Below are 12,633 nucleotides of genomic sequence, written 5' to 3' on the forward strand. Positions count from 1 at the left end.
ACAAATTTTAGATCTTCCGGAACAAATACCCTGCAGAAGAAGTCTGTAAATACTTACTTTTCTTGTAGTAATAGTTAATCAAGGTCCACTTCCAGAAGTGTTCATCTCCTTGGTCCAGCACAGTTTTCATTGGTTCCTTCTGCTGCCTCCATGTCACTACTGTTTACTTTAGTGATATGGAGGTCAGCAGAAGGAACCATTGAGAGCTGTGGGGGAATTAACGAGACTGATACTCCTAGAAGTGTCAGTTTCCCTGTGGACTTTCAGGGATCATTTCTTCTGGAACAGAGTGGTGTGCAACAGTGTGGGTAGTGGAAAGGTCAGTTTTTACGGCCTGCTTTTGCAGGGTAATTGTTTCTGAAGGTTTAAATGTTATGATTGGGTAATTTTTTTGTGTAAAAATTCTGTTTATTCAATTTTAGAACGCAAAAAAAGATACACAAGAAAACACTTAAAAAACATGAACATGTACAAAACAAGATAAAAACAACCATAAGGAACACCCAAAAAAACCCACCCCCCAATTCTCAAGAACTCAACAATGCACGGGTAAGGTGTAGTCCAGAAGGTAGTGCAACCTCATAGCACATCTCAAAGCAGTATATACAGGTAAAATACACAGTATTTCAAAGAAACTCCAATATACTAAAGGCTTTGGTTTAATCAGCGCAAACTTTGTGTTGCACAAAGGGCAACCTCTATTAACATATGTAGCCTTATAAAAGTGCAGCATGGAGTTGACTAGCCATTTCCACATATCCACAGTAGGTGCAGACCTCATTTTCCGGTCTAGGAGAATATCTTTGCGGGTATAGAAAAGAAGGCAAAGTGTTTTTTTGCCTGAAAAAAGGGACCAAGAGGATTCCTAAATGTCACTATACAATGTGACATACCTTTTTGGCAATAAAGAAGAATTGATAGAAAACATATTGGAGTGAGAGTGACCGCTTCATGTACTTATGTCTGATTGGCGCAGTCACTACAGCACATAACCGATAACTTAGGTTGTATCTAGTCAGGAGCGCGAAGGGACTAATTCAAGTTATAGAAAAGAAGAATCCCCAGTAGCCTGCGAACTGCCACTGCCTGAGCTAAATGTTCTGTAAGTGCCAGTAGGCAGAGTTGAGGAGTAGGTTGAAAAGAAAAAGTAGTCAGGCCCTGTAAAATTTGTTGACGTCCTCACGCACACAGGACGGGACAGAGCTTTGTGTATATTTCTGCTTTTTTACTATCTAAATGTGAGTAGATTGGCTTGTTTTAATAAAGTTTAATGGTTGGATTTACTACACTACGAGGAGTTTGTTTGATTACATGGTGGTTTGCTAAAAGTCAAATTTTAAACTGTGAATTTGCGGTGGAGGAGAATTAATAGAGGAGACAAGCAAAGAGAGATCACTGATATGGTGCCTGACCAGGGTGGTTGGGATATCATGCTGTATATGACCTTCTTATGGTCATGTCGATCTGGTGAGTGCATTATCTATAAGAGTGCACTGGGGATTTGCACATTGGAACACAGCAAGTTTTGAACTCTGGTTAATGGTTTTTAAGTTGTTTTAATCAGTTGAATTGGACTATCACTATTTGTTTTATTGTCACTATTTGTGGGATGGACACTATTATTTGATGCACTTTATTCATTTTTCTGATTAGATCTGTACGTAATGGTTTATGAATTTTATATTGTTGTTATTTTTATTTGTTTCATGCACTTAGTAGTGCTTTCATCACTATTTTATGACATATTATAGATTATGTATTGATACACTATTAGCGCAGTGCACTTTACTAATATATTGGGATCTTTCTTTGTCCGATCACATTAGCAATGCCACAGCATTGGTCAAACGGTCTTTGCAGAGTGAGAGGATCTGTGTTCAGACATTGATTAGCAAGAGACACTGATTGGCAAGCTCTGCTTTATAATTAGTCCCTAAAAGCACCTTTAGCATATACTATGTGACTAGTTCTACAGCATTCACCTGGTGGTGGAGCTATCCTATCACTGTCCATGTTTTCATACATGTTGTAACCATAGCTGATGTTTGGACTGATCCAATTGTCACCTGCTTTACCAAGTCTGGGATCCACATTACTTATTGTACTGATATTTGATGGCACTTTGGAACTTGAGCCCCACAGTCAGGTCTTTTGTAAAACTCTAGGCAGTGTCACATTTACATTAATAATCAGGGCATTTCATCCTGTAGCCTCCAGCTGTCTGCTTGGTATGAGGAGACAATAGGCGGGACCAGAAAACACAATAGTTGTTACAGTTATTGGTGTTCATCAAGCTTCTTGATTACATATACATTCAGTAAAGGGCGATGAATGTAGTTTGAACCATGGCAGTGGTGGAATCTGCAGTCTACAATCTCCTGGGTGTTTTTCACAAATACTCAGCTGAGGAGGGAGACAATTTAAAACTCAATCGGTCTGAACTAACTACGTTACTTGCTAATGAACTGCCCTGTTGTTATCGGGTGAGTTTTGCTGTCTTTGCATGCGATGTAGAATTTATGCATTATAACATCTTGTTCATTGCTCTTCAGAGTCAAACTCAGGCTAGCCGCAGAAAACACCACATAGTGGTTGGATGTCAAACACTGGAGGAAAGTGTGGACCGCTATTGAACTGAAAGTATCACAATTAACTAAAAAAAATTGAATCGTTCTTATCAGCCATTTTTTTGAGAATGATTGGTCAGGGGACCACTGAATTCCCCCGCAGACATAATAATTGTAGCCTGATCTGGCCAGCAATCAGCTTATGTCTTTAGATTCCGGTAGAGTTGTTGCACAAGGACATTTTGTAAGTTTTTGTAAGTTTTGTAAGTTTTTGTAAGTTTTCTGCACAAAAAAATAATAGACTTGTGTGTGTGCTACCCCTAGCTCTTGAGTTATTCGGTCAGATGGAAAACATGATCTTTAAAGGGACCTACTGTCTCATATATGTAGCTCTCTCTACAATTTATCTCCATAATGGTGGTAGGTGCCCAACTGGTCTACCCAATGCCATTAGATTTACAGTGTACCTAAAACAAAAATGCTTGCTGCTGAACAATGCAGAAACAATTTCATGTTTATTGTGTAAACTATTGGTTCCATCAATCCACCATGTAATGGAGATGAACGAAGGCAGACATGCTTGAAGTCCAGCCTATGTGACAACCATGGCTCCTTCTGTTGATAAAGTGGAGCAGTGAGTGTAGCCATGAAGGGACAGGCAGTGTGTTTTCACAGGATTACTAGGTGAAAATAAAGGGAAAAAAGTTAGCAAAAAATGCAATGCAGTCACTACATCTGGACTGGTAAGCTGCAAGATATTACTTTTTTTTTTTTTTCGGATATACTTTAATGAGACTGGACTGTCATTTATAAGAAGAAGTCTTGAGAAGAAGTCTTGTGTGGGCAAGTCTGCATGTTTATGGGCATACAACTGAATCCATAGAATCACAGCTGAGATCATAAAAGTATAATTAAGCCCAATCGCTAAAATTCCATCTTTAAAGTAGATGTAAACCCTAAATGGATGGCATGTAGTTTTCTAAAGCACTGTGTATCATAAACAATTGCCATGTCTTTTCACATTTTTTTAGCATTTATTGCAGTACTGCTGATATCCAGGAGCCTCTTTGTAGCCACTTCTTGTCTATAAGAATGTGCTCCTGCGGCAAGTGTCCTTCTTTTTTCAGCGATGGTTTCTGTATGGTGATAAAGGAGGAACATGCCTGTGCAATGAGTATTGGCACGATCGCTTATACTGTAGTCTCCAGTGGAATTACATGTAACAAGGTGACTTACTTTTAGCTGCCTGGTGGAACACCAAAACTAAATAAAAAATCATTTGTATGTTTAAAGCAGTAGACAGGCAGCATTAGCAGTGTACTGAGTATGGCACAGCATGAGAAAAGGCTTGTGGCATGGGGGAATGATCCATCAGGCAAAGCTACCTTTGCATCAAGACAGCTGCATTGATTACTGTTTATATTCATTTTTTTTAATATATAATTCCCGTATGACCCATGATGCTATGAATGACACATTTTATATTTCACACTTTTCCTTTCAGGATGATGCAATGGCAATGCTGGATTTGGATGGCGATGGACAGGTTGACTTTATGGAGTTCATTGAATTTATAACAGACATCACCACTGAGCTCCAGAGCATGTACCTGAATAGTGTCCAGAGATACAAAAGGTAAACTTATCTGCTGGAAAACAGAAGTGCAATAGATATAAACATAAGTGAACAGGAAGGCAAAAGCAACAAGCACTGCTTATGTTAGTTATATGTGCAATGTAGTGACAGGAGGGAGGTAGTGTAAGGGATTCATTTAGACAGCAAGTGAAAGGTTGTGAAAAGTCTGCTGCTAACCAATCAATAACACAATTTTACAACTGGGCACTAAAAGATAATACATATTACAATATATTCACAGTTCAGTCCAAAACTAAAGAACTCTCAGAATCCCACACTTTGAAGCAGAAAACCCCCAACTAAAAAACACATTGCACACCTCATCTACATATTGCATGGGTTACACCCTTGTTGGCATAAACAAGGGAAACAGCTCTTTAAACTATATCTAACCTAAGAAGAAAGATTTTGTATATTGTGGCTTGCTAGTCCATAGAGGTAGTGACTGCATTAGTTTTCATTTTATAAGCTAAGAAAATGTGCAGTACAAAAAATGCATGTTGATCGTGTCAGAAATTTAGTATCTTTGTAGCTTCCTATGAGCTGAACTGATAGCAAACAATGTTATGTTCCTTCTGTCAACTACTAATATACTGTATTTGAGATCAGTTTGACATACTTCTGAGATCATTCAGAATTCAATGACTGTTGCATTTGACATGCATTTCATCTTCTTCAAAGCTGCAACATCCTGCTTCAATCTGCTTTTGCATTCCCAATTATGTGTGTAGGCAAAGATGCAGCTTTGACAAAAACAAAAGCCCATTAACAAAAGCTCTTGTACTTTTTACGGTAATTTGAACTACTGAAAACCTTGGATAGGTGCTCTACACTATCCTACTCCTCTAAGCAGGGACCTACTGGTAGCCTTCATATTTTAAATGGTCATTAACATTGCATGGCCCTAGTCAACATTTACTAGAAGTCTTACCATCATGAACCTTCTAAGATCACTTCTCCATCGAGCACTCTACTCTATTGGCTACCCATGTGCCTGTATTGGGGCACCTGGAACACTCACAGGAGCAAATCACAAAGAGTCTATTTCATAGCCGCTCCCCGACAGAGCTGCACACTTGAATTCTTTCTCAAAAGTAACTCTGCTCTTCTCTGCTCTTCATTTATGACAACAAACCCAAGCTTCACCCCTGGAGTCACCAAAAATGAAAAGCAAAGGCAGATTCCTGCATTAGCACCAATAGATCTTTGGATCTGACAGCTGCCAGTTTACAATTAAAGTGACTCTAAACTAAGGAGTTAACTCTTAAAAATGCATTCAAGTACCTTCTCTATTAACAAAATTGTATCTTATTTGTGTATCACTCGGCTGTAGATCCTCAAATCATCTCTGAATTCATGTTGACACCGTTCTTCATTCTGGAGGGTGGCTCCTTTTGTTCCCCACGGTCCCTGTGTGTGTTGTAAAGTAGTCACTGCTCCAAGCTCGCTCCTGTGATGGACTACAATCTCAGTACAAATGAGTAAACTAAACGTGTGATTGTACTCCATCACGGGAGCGAGCTTGGAGCAGTGACTACTTTACAACACACGGGCACCATAGGGAACAAAAGTAGCCACCCGAAGGAAGGACAGTGTCAACACCAATTCAGAGATGATTTGAGAATCTACAGCTGTGTGATATTTAAGGATTTAATTTCTGAGTTTAGTGTCAATTTAAAAATCAATCTGTCACCACCACTTATACATTTGTTTGGGGCTCCTCTAGTAATGCAGAGGGTTCCCTATCTTTTCAGCTCTAAAACTGTATGAGAGCCAGTAGCGTTAACACCAGGTTCATTCAACGGTGTTTAGAAGAGTCCCATTTTAAATAAGCCCAGACATGTTGTATTTTGATATCCACCAGGGGTAGAGGACTTGGCTGCCACAGCTTGGCTGTCAAGTACAAAAGAAAAGTCATTATAGGTCTATTATCAAGTCACACGCTTGCTGTGGTGCTAAAGCCTTCAGCCTGTAAATCTTTAAGACATGCTTATGTTTCCCATCAGGCAATAAATTATTCAGTGGAACATGAACTGGAATCAGATGGCACGTTTGTGACACACAGGCTCTGTGCAAACACATACAATTATGACTGCATTTTGCACATATATAGGAATATTTAGATAGACAAATTAGTTTTCCTAGTTAGGGAACTACACTAAATAAACGGAAACATTGTTTATGACTTTTAAAGGAATACATAAGTGAGCTAAGAGGTACTTTTGTATGTTTTCTTTTATGGGATTCTTTCATGAAACGTCATGTGTAATTTCAAGAAGTAGCTTGTGATGGTGTAAGTGAATCCTACATGCCTCCAGCGAGAGATGTTCTACAAACCTGGAGATGCTGCATCATGGCACCTCCAAATAATGCCAAAAAATCCCCTGGTAGAGGCAGTGCTGTTGTGTAAGACTATGGCTGGCTGCCCATGGGATACTGCACATGCGCTTGGTCCCGTCTTCCGAATCCTCGGGAAACACGCGCTTGTGTGCAGGTACGCAGTGTACGCAGAAAGACGCGCTGTTACTCTGCCTTGGACTTGTCTCACCTGCTCCTGGATCCTGCTTCTGGACTATCACCTGGCACGGTGTCTGCACACCTCTTGGCACTCATGCAACTCTTCTGTCCTCCCACTCCCAGTTTCCACTCTCAGGGTTTGCGAGACAAGAGGCGCAAGGGAGGCCTTCTCAGCTATTCGGTCTTCTACCATGATATGGTGATTGCTAATACAGGCTGGACTAATGTAAAGTACTGAGCTGGTAAGCAGGGCCATAGCAAGGGTGAGGCAAGTGAGACACTCCACTCCCATGCCCGGCCACATGCCCTCGGCACTGGGAGGGTGCTTTTGCAGAGTCGCCCCGTGTCCCCAAAGGGCCTCTTCCCCACAAGCCCTGGGCCGTTGGTTGTGGGGATGCGGGCAGGGGTCTTATTCACATCAGGGTACTCCTTTAATAAAGGGACACCCAGATGCAGCCCCCCCTTGTGAATGAGTAAGGAATACTTGTACCCCTACCCATTCACTAAAGGGTTAAATCAAATTTTGTAGAAAAGAGGCCAGACTTTTGAAAAAATCCTTTAATTGAAAAAAAAAGTTTTTGACAAGTCTTTTGTTAAACCCCCCACCCCCCCACCCCAATATAAATGTATCCACGTATGTAATCCGGGTCAATCACGACGTCCAACGTTGTCCACAACGAAATAAAATAGAAAACAAGAACAAATAAATAGAAATAATAATCATTTTAAAAAAGACGCCCGCCGACCCGTTTGCTCGCGACAAACTCCCGCCACAGACAGGCATTTTGACAGATGCCGGCAAAAGAAAAACAATTGGGTGGAGCTAGCGGTGACAGCCAGCTCCTCCCAACTGTTTACATTTATACGGCATCTGACAGGTGAGCCACGATTGGGCAAAGTCATCATTACTTTGCCCAATTTTTGCTCTTACAGAGTACTGTGCCCTGATTGAGCAAAGTCTTGCACCTGACCTGACATCAAGCCCATCCCTAGTACTGAGTGCTTTCCATTCATTTAGAATAGGGGCTGCAGAAAAAGAGATTGAGGACGCTGTGTCCTCAATTTCTTTTTCTATTTGAAAAGGGAAATATCAGGGGTTTGTTTAGACCCCCTAATATTTCCCCCTACAGTAAAAAACAAAAAAAAATGTCATTAGTTTAGTCAAATAATACAAATTGTTATGCTATTTCGGATTCAGCCACCAGTTGATTATGACCCGCCTCCCAGCTTCACTTGTTGCTACTCAGCCTTGCTTCCTAATCAATCAGGAAGCTGGGTGGCACTTCATGTCCCACTTCCGGCTTCCTAATTGATCAGGAAGGCAGGCTGTCTAGCAACAAGTGAAGCCGGCTTCACTTGTTGCTAGGCAGCCTGGCTTCCTGACCAATCAGAAAGACGGGCAGCACCTCATGACTCGCCGCCCAGCTTCCTGATTGATAAGGAAGCTAGGCAGCCTCAGGAAGTGAATTCAGTGTTCTTTCGATAGAACTCCGGCTTCCCAAGCCACCCGGCTTCTTGATCATCGGGGCACACAGAACCAGTATCAGTGTTCGGTATCAGCGAGTACTGAAAAAAAAATATTGGTACGCGTATTCGATACCGAAAAAAACGGTATCAGTGCATCCCTAATAATAATTATAATAATAAAAAGTAATAATTTTACCATTGAGTTTCACCACACCTTGGCAAATGTTACCAAGGGGCCCCGGCTCTAGAAAGGTTGAGTACCACTGTTCTAAGGGATTACAGCACTGCTAATATCAGCAGAGAGATATTAGAGGGTAGTCAAATGTGTAAGCAACATCTGACTGCTCTCAAGCATCTATGAAGCTAACCAGGCCCCAGTCTGTTGGTAGTAAATCAGGTTTTCCAACATGTCTGATGGCCTCTCTTTCCAAGGAGCCAGAATTCTGATGTTTATGGCAACCATTCTCAACCAGAGCCCCTTCAAAGGTTTATATAGACCTCATCGATTAGTGACTGATTGATCTACTGCCTGACGGTGCCTGCATAGTTCTGGGTCTGACTGCAAGAGCAAGCAGTGTGGGACCAGATAACTAACCACTCACACTAATGATCTTTTTATCTGTTTGTAAGGTGACATTCCCACTGATCACATTCTTTCAACTGACCACCAACGTAAGGGGGCACTATTGCCACTTACCCCCAATGAAAGGGCATTTCTTTCTATTGACCCCCAATATAAGGGGCATTCTTCCCACTGACCCCCAATGTAAGGAGGAACCCCTTCCACTGAATACCAAAGTAGGGGGCCCTTCTCTACTGCTCAATAACATAAGGGGGGCCTTATTCACTGACTACCAATGTAAGTAGACCCTTCTCCCAGCCCAATCAATGTAATGGACATTTCTTCACTGATCACGAATGTAATGGGGCACCTCTCCCAACAATCACAATTTTAATTCAAAAATAGCAGGGGTTCCCTAAGCCGTTAAATGATTTCAAGGTTTCCTCTGGGCTTAAAAGGTTGAGAAAGGCTGTTGTATGGGCAACTTTAAAGTAAGAATATCCTTTCCAAAGTTTCTTTGTGCCTATTTTCTGTCAAGACCATAGAAAAGCCAGCTGATTCAGTATCTGCTGCGTATACTTTGTAACAGTTACAATCCCAAATGAACTCTGCATGCCCAGGGCATCATATGTCTTTTCCAAACCACCTCTTACTGTTTTGTGGTTCCATTACACTGTAACCCATTTGAAAGCTGAACAGGTGTGTCACTTTCCCAGAATTAGTATGCGGCCGGGTAGATGGATGATGCTTACTTTCAGGGTAGGATAATAGAGTCATCTCATCTAAGTATGAAGCTTTATTACCAATTCTTGTTACATGGGAAACAACATTTAAATAAATAATGAGCCTTTCCTTAAGTAGTATTACCACACATAGGCAATGTAATGATTTAGTGATTCTTACTGCAGTCTTGTGGGTGAGGTTCAGATTCCACAAGGGACATATTCTTCGTGGAGCTTATATGTTCTCCCTGTGTTTGTGTAGGTTTTTTCCTTTTACTCCAGTTTCCTTCTGCAACCCAAATGCATGTTGTTACGTTATTTTACTCCAAACAGATATGAATCCTAGCATGTAGCTCATTGTGACTTAGAAACGCTTGACCATAAGCTCCTTTGTAGGTAAGAACTAATATAAATATTTCTATAGGCTCTCTTTAACACCATGGAATTATCTTCACTATATAAATGATTAAAGCAAAATAAATACATTAAAAGATGTAACAAACAGAACAAGTGTCAGGGCTAAGAAATGCATGTCTAAGACTTGGCATCCTTTAAAGTTCTCATCAGAGACACCAGGGTTTTGGTGACATTTGAAACTCAGTGGCTCAGCTATTCCTTTCTAATTGTATTTGATGGAATGCTGCTCCCTATTAATCTAAAAACTCATTTGCAGTCCTTGGATTCATTTCAATAAAGTGTCTGCTCAGTGGATAATTGACTTGTCATGAAGAATACGTTTCAGCTATAGCAAGCAAGTCTGTCACTGACACACAAAACAGAACAGGAAACCTATGCCCGATCTATAATGTGAAAGTCATTTTACCACTCATCCAAGTTGCATCCTCAGATCAAATGAGTGTGCAAAACATACCCCAACATTAATAGCCACATGGGAAATCTTGGAGTTCCCTAAGGTTGCTGAGTTACCCATGTGGTTATAAATGCTGGGGTATGTTCCTGATACTCATTAGAACTGAGGAAGCCATGAGTGGCAAAACTTCATCAAGATTAAAGTACAAGTCCAGCTGAATGTGACTAACTACTGCTATGCTATACCATGACCTGGATAAATGAAAACATTGACAAACATATGTTTGAACACATAAAGCATATAAAGGTAAAAATTAAAAAACATATGAACTGATGTACTCAAGGTTGCCGTACATGGCCTGAAAAGCAATATTAGTTATGTTTGTGGCTGTTGGACAAGGTTTGAGCCATAGAAAGTCTGTTGCATTCCTTCCAGTTGTTTGCTTCCCTTGTTAGCCTACACAGAGACTTCCAATATATTGGAAGGCCCTTTTAAAAGCAACGTATTCAGCCCACATTTTTGGCATTAACACCTGGAGTAGGAAGAATACTGCTATGGGAAAAGTCTTAACTTTTCATTGCTATACCATGACTTGGATAAATGAAAACAATCTCAAACATATATTTGGCCTTTTAGAGCATAAGAAAGGAAAATTGAAAAAATCCATCAAGTAAAGTACTGAAGGTTGTCATACATGGCCTGACTAGTTTGTAATGCAGCGTACCCAAACTAGAGACCCTGCAGTGCAGTAACCAATTGCAGTAAACTAGACACTGCTATAAAACCCAAACTGTCCTGTTCAAAACTCAGTAGGTTGCAAACATGAATCCCCCTACACAGATGCACTACTCATATTTACTTCACCTCCAATTTGTTCAGCTACTGGAACTTCCCAACCTTCTGAGATGAGGGAGAAGGACACCTTCCAGCACAATGCATTTAGGCAATGGACACACGTCCTCAGTTATGCAGACCATTAAGAATTTATATGCCTTAAAGACTTGGTTAAACACATAATTGCTTTGTTTCACCATTATTTTTCTTTTTTTTAAATAGTAGACAAGATAAAGGGACAAAGGGATTTGGTTCCAAATGAGGGATAGTTGAGCGGTACGGTGATCACAGGACCAACCATCAAGCAGTTAGAGGCAGTCTATAATCCTTTGTAAGCTAAGACTTGAGCAACTCATAACTTTTATACGGCAGTATCTCCAGCCGCTTCCAATGGCTGACTATGTGGCAGGGAAGAAAAGGGGGGATAAAAGTAAACCTGTAGCATTGCCCCGCATGGCCAAAGTACAGGTTCCCTTTAAAGATTTGCTAACACAGTAACCAGGCTTATAGCAATGGCATACAATTGTCTAGATTATAATAGCTGTGCTGTCATTATTCTGCTTTGCAAGGCTCCAACTTTTCTTGAAAACTGTATTTTTTCGGCTAGAAACACGACAGATGAGTTCAGTAGGGGAGCGGCCTCCTATCTCTTCTGTAATTACTGGTCATGAGGTTAATGTAGATCATAATGATCAGTACTTACAAGTTACAATGAAATATTGGTAACAGATGAGAGGTTTTTTATAGAATCACTACAGGGAGAAACTCCAGATGTGAGCAGCGAAATGTGCAGAAGTTTTATACCATCTAATTAGGTATCTATAAATTCTGCATTTCCACAGAGCAGAGTCTATGACCTTAAGGTTGTCTTTGCAAATTGGTTGACCAAGCCAAAAATATTTTACCTTTTACTGACCGCACACTGTTATTCTAAGGGCTAATTTATGAAAGATCTCTTCAACTGTTCTGCAACCCCAAAATGCAGCATTATTATTTTTAAAAATGTTTTTGAAAAGTAAGGATAAGCAGAATTAAAAGTTTTCCGTTCCCAAACATTTTGGTGAAAATGTGGAGATTTCAGCAAAAATTTGGCCATTTTGGCAAAATAGGGAAGGGCAAAATCAAGTTGGCTTTTGTTGGTTTCAAGGAAACCTTTGACGAGAGAAGCATGGAGGCTGCCATATCTCACCATTCCTTCTAAAAACGCTAGTTGCTTGGATGTCATGCTGATATTTTTCTGAATATCAGAATATGAATTCTGACACTCATTCTCAATATGTATGTTCCATGTCTCAAAAAGGCTGACACAAAGCAACAACCAGTCCTTAGATTTGTTGGCTGCATTTGTTTTCTTTTTCAGGTTTTTTTACTTTTATTGTCATCTGATGATTCTTCTAGTAACACACATCCTACCCTGGGGTGACAATGCTAACTCACTGTACTGTACTGTCTTTATAAAAGAGCTGCAATGTCACCCTAGGACAGGACAGCAAAAACCCCCCCCCCCCATCCCCCATT

The sequence above is a fragment of the Nanorana parkeri genome, unplaced genomic scaffold (assembly GCF_000935625.1).
Source record: "Nanorana parkeri isolate BGI_ZX_2015 unplaced genomic scaffold, ASM93562v1 scaffold9, whole genome shotgun sequence".
NCBI lineage: Eukaryota > Metazoa > Chordata > Amphibia > Anura > Dicroglossidae > Nanorana > Nanorana parkeri.